Source organism: Benincasa hispida, unplaced genomic scaffold, assembly GCF_009727055.1.
Source record: "Benincasa hispida cultivar B227 unplaced genomic scaffold, ASM972705v1 Contig55, whole genome shotgun sequence".
NCBI lineage: Eukaryota > Viridiplantae > Streptophyta > Magnoliopsida > Cucurbitales > Cucurbitaceae > Benincasa > Benincasa hispida.
Window position 1 is genome coordinate 326,889 of NW_024064917.1, and position 5,338 is coordinate 332,226.

At 38.9% G+C, this 5,338-nt stretch overlaps 1 non-coding gene across 1 annotated transcript; it reads left to right on the forward strand.

Moving 5' to 3' along the window:
- Positions 1-4,956: 4,956 nt before the first annotated feature.
- Positions 4,957-5,063, forward strand: LOC120069710. Its single transcript, XR_005479640.1, has one exon. It is a non-coding gene; the product is annotated as a small nucleolar RNA R71 (small nucleolar RNA).
- Positions 5,064-5,338: the final 275 nt, after the last annotated feature.

The following is a 5,338-nucleotide window of genomic DNA, read 5'->3' on the forward strand; positions in this document are numbered from 1 at the left end:
TTAGAATTAGCAAGGATAGAAGGAAATTGCATTGTTAAGAAATCTGCCTAAATGTAACATTCGGAGCAGCCAATTGATGCAGAAATATAGGAGAGAAATTTAGCTTTATTGCCTTAGTAGAAGATATGCTTGAGGACAAGCATATATCTAAATTTGGGGGTGTGATAACTTGTAGAAATACAAGTTATTTATATTGCCTTATTTAGATATTGCGACCAAAAGAGAAGGAATATGCGTCGATTGTATGAAAATTAGCTCAGAAATACAATAATTATGAATTATCGCAATTACATCCACTAACACCGTCAAGATGGTAGAAGAGGATATTTTTACTCTGTTTTGCAGGAAACCAAGTCACCGCTTGCGATCAAGGCTCAACAAGAAACTGAACAACGCATCCCTGTCACATTGTGCCCGTCAATCAACAATGAAGAGACGATTAATGCAATGACAGTGCAATGCGACAGTCGATCCAAAGCTGAATTTCAACCGCACGTGGTAATAAAAACAACATCGCATGCGAGCAACCGATCGAAAGATGCACCTGAGCGATGCAAACGCGGAGGATTGTGACACGTGTACAACTAACCGTTGTGCAGATTTGATGGTCTGATTGTATAACAGAAGGAATATTGTTCCTCTATCTTTGGAATTTCCATAACAAGAAGTGGGGTCCATAAGCCAAGAGTCAAAGCTTTTCACCTATAAATACCCCCATAGAATTCAGAGAAGATATACTTGATATGGGTATAATTGATACGAGGGCTAATTGCTGCTGGATTATTGAGAGAAAGGCTGAGCTGAGTACTGATCGGAAGAAATCCAGGAAGAGAAGAGACAAGGCCGAGAGGTGAGTCTTAGTGCGAATTTGCCAGATCTTCGCTGTGAAGCTCTGTGCTTAGATCCCTGCTACCGATTTAACAAGCCTAAGAAGGAAGCTCATCCATCCGTTCTCTTCATCCACGTCGGCAAGAAAATCTCCATCCAGATCGGCGCTAAGACGTTGGCGCTTATTTGTTTTTGTTTTTAACTCTATTTCATCAAGTGTATTTCATCTTCTTAATCTCTTCATTCACAAATCATGTATCAGACGCTAAATAGTTTTATTGAATGTTTCCATCACTTTCATTACCACCTCTTTGTCTATTTCCGCTCCTCCATTAATCATTTTCTCCATGAAGTTTTCTTAATACCTTGGTAATTAATATGGATTAAACGAGTAACTTAATCTGTGCTAAAGAGATAAATGTGTTTAGCTAAGGCATGCTAGACGACATCTTCACCTGTGAGAGTAGAAGTGAAGATGTCATTCTGATCTGTTGAGAGAAGGTTAGAAGAATGTGTTAACTGAATCAAGTAGTACTTCCAGAGATGGAAGCAGCCTTGCGTTCACTACGTTCACCCCTGTTTTTCCACAGAGATGTGGGAACGTGGCCGATCACCGAGAGGTGTACACCAAGGGAAAATCGAAACAGTACTTATATCTTTAACGCAATTAAGGAACTTGCGCTGTTTATATTAGTTATCTTTTCTATTTCTGCTTCGTACATAAGACTTGTCACCGCATTACACGATCTTTGCATAATCTTCACAGCCAGCCTTGACCTCAGCATCTTGTATCATGAAACCTGTATCTGTATCATCTTAGCTTAGATTTACTTTAACGCAATTTACTTTAACACAATTTATGTTATTATTGCATTTTTACCGCTTTGCTTTACTTTATCGCATGTTTAATTACTTGTACACAAATTCTTTTATAAATTGAAAAACCCCTGGTCACATATATCACAAACATAATGCAATAACCTAAAAAATTCCCTGTGTTCGACCTCGAATCACATCGAGAAACTTGCGGTGAAATTATACTTGGTTTCAATGCAAGGAAACTTGTGATAACGCACAACATAGTACAAGAACATTTGTTAATAACGCATATCTAGAAGTAGTATCACATATCATCACATAAAATCTGCGTTACAAGTTTATGACGCATAAGATTACATTCTGCGTACAATAATGATTCATGACATTGAAACAATATGCGATGGAAAGTAGTTTTTGGAACACAGAGTCTCAACATCTGGTCTGGTCCCCTTTTATAGAGATTTGGATCGTCCCAGTAGTAAAATTTGCATTCATGAATGAGGCTTTTCTTTTGATGGGATGTGAAGTTTTCAAGGAATTGATTGTAGACCAAGAAGTTGACAATATCCGCATACCAGGGTAGTTCTTCAATCTTAAGCAATTGCTTATCAGAAAATGAGGCGTTCACATTCGATTGGATGCGATCCACTTCCTGATTCTCTAATCGCGATAAATGGTCAACGATCTGGTTCTCTGTTCCCTTTCGGTCGAGTATTTCCATATTAAATTATTGGAGTAAGAGAACCCATCGGATTAGTCTAGGCTTCGCATCTTTTTTGGTCATCAAATATCTTACTGCAGAGTGGTCTGTGTGGACTATCACTTTTGACACCAACAAGTAAGGTCTGAATTTTTTGATCGCAAAAATCACCGGTAAAATTTCCTTCTCGGTGGTGGTGTAATTCGCCTGAGTGGAGTTTAATGTTCTACTAGCATATGTGATGGGGTGTAACATTGTCTTTACTTTTTATGCCAACACATCCCCCATCACATATCCACTTGCATCGCACATCATGAATGGCTTTGCCCAATTAGGTGCGATCAGAATTGGCACTGTAGTCAACACGTCCTTTAGTGCTTTGAATGTAGTAAGGCAGTGTGAATCGAAATCAAAAGGGGGTGTCAACTTCCAATAACGCATTCAAAGGTCGAGAAAATTTGGAAAAGTCTTTCACAAACCTTCTGTAAAACCCCGCGTCTCCTAGAAAACTCCTCAAAGCTAAACATTCGCTAGAGGTGGAAGTTTTTCTATACCTTCAATTTTTTCTTTATCCACCTCTAACCCATTCCTTGAAACCTTGTGCCCGAGCACAATTCCTTCTTTGACCATAAAATGGCACTTTTCCTAGTTCAACACCAGATTAGTTTCTTTACATCTTTTCAGTATTCTTTCTAGGTTTTGCAGACAGATTTCATATGTTTGCCCATAGGCTGAGAAATCATCCATAAAGATTTCAACCGAGTCTTCAAGGTACTCGGAGAAGATCACCATCATACACCTTTGAAACGTACTGGGAGCATTGCATAATCCAAAAGTTTGACGAAAGGCAAACGTTCCATATGGACATGTGAACATGGTCTTTTCTTGATCCTTTGGTGTGATTATAATTTGGTTATAGCCTGCGTACCCATCAAAGAAGTAGAAATAATCATTCCCCGCTAATTGGTCGAGCATTTGATCAATGAAAGGTAAGGGGAAATGATCTTTCTTTGTCGCCGCATTGAGTTTCCTGTAGTCCATACAAATCTGCCAACCCGTGACGGTCCTCATGGGGATCAATTCGTTGTTTGCGTTAGGAACCATTGTCATCCCACCCTTTTTGGGAACACATTGCATGGGGCTAATCCACATGCTATCTGCGATAAGGTAGATAATGCCGACATCTAATCATTTGATGATTTCTTTTTTGACAACTTCTTTCATCGCAGGGTTCAGTCTACGTTGAGGTTCTATTGAGCCCTTCTGATTTTCTTCCAGCTGGATTTGATGCATGCAATACGTCGAGCTAATACCTCTGATGTCTGCGAGCATCCATCCGATTGCTCTAATATATTTCTTTAGAATACTGATCAGCACGGTTTCTTTTTCTTCAGGTAACACAGAGGATATGATGACTGGTAAGGTTTCATTCTGACCGAGAAATATGTACTTCAAGTGGGTTGGTAGAGTTTTTAGTTCTAATATAGGTGGTTTCTCTAAAGAGGGCTTTTGTGCTTTTCTATCTTCATCCGAATTTAGCATTTCATCATTCTTCAACATCTTTATTATCGCATGGCTAGTCTCTATGGATGCTGTCACATCCTCTCTTTCTTCATTCTCTTCTTCGGACTCCCAATTTTTGCAAGTATGTTCATCATCAGAATCTGATAAGCCTTCCTCGTCTGGGAACTTCATTGCCTCTATAATATTGAACCTGAGCTTCTTTCCATTGACGCTCATTGTGATTTCACCCTTGTGCACATCTATTTGAGCACGACCAATGGACAAGAATGGTCGTCCTAATATAATTGGAACATCTTTATCATCCTCATAATCTAAGATAATGAAGTCTGCAGGTAGAATGAATATGTCTATTGTTACCAAGACATCCTTTAATTTCTCTTCAAGGTGCACCAAGGATCTATCGACGAGTTAAAGAGTCACCGTTTTGGGTGTTAGTTGTCCCACATTTAATCATTTGAAAATTGAAAGGGGCATTAAGTTTATGCTTGCCCCAAGATTGCATAATGCTTGACCAATATAGATTCCTCCTATTGAGAAGGGTATTGTGAAACTGCCTGGGTCACGCATTTTGGTGGAATTAAAGTGTCGGATTCTTGTGTCAATGCCACCGTGGTGAATCTTCTCGTGCTTCTCTTCTTCGAGACAATGTCCTTCAAAAATTTTGCATACACCGAAATCTGCTCTATCACTTCTATGAATAGAATATTGATGTGCAATTGTTTCAATACTTCCAAGAAGCGCTGATATTGGCCTTCATCGTTATGTTTCTTTTTTCAGTCTTTGAGGAAACAGAGGTAGTTGTACTTTCCTGAATTGTTTATTGTGATGCCTTGCAATAAGTTTATCATCGCATTCATATGATTTTGTAATGATGCGATGGCACCATTACTCGTATTACCTTCTCTGGGCTTTGTTCTTTGATCGCTTTCTTGCCAGTCTTCATGGTTTTTCGAGATGCGATTAAGAATATTCTTTGCTTCATCATATGTTTTGTCCAGAAGACCTCCTGTTGCTATCGCATTGGCAGCTGTCTGCGATGCAGAGTTGAGTCCATGATAGAAAATCTCCATTGGAGGCAAGCTGGTAATCCATTGTGTGGGCAGTCGCGTACTAGTCTCTTGAACCTCGCCCATGCGTCACTGAACGATTCATCTTCTTCTTGTTCAAAATTGGTGATCAATTTCCTCCTTCTAGCATTTTCTATGGGAGGGAAATACTTCATCATAAATTTCTTCACAACTTGCTCCCATGACGTTATCTCTCCTGGTTCGAGAGATGATAACTTGTAGAAATACAAGTTATTGTGGCTCAAAAGTTAGAACAATTAGGGTCTTTTATGATAAAATCTCATCATTTTTAGAGAAAACACATGAAATTACTCGAACATTATCAAACTCATGCAAAAGAATGTTTATTGCTAAAATACTGTGGCACTAACGCATGATATTGCATGATCTCAACAAAAGA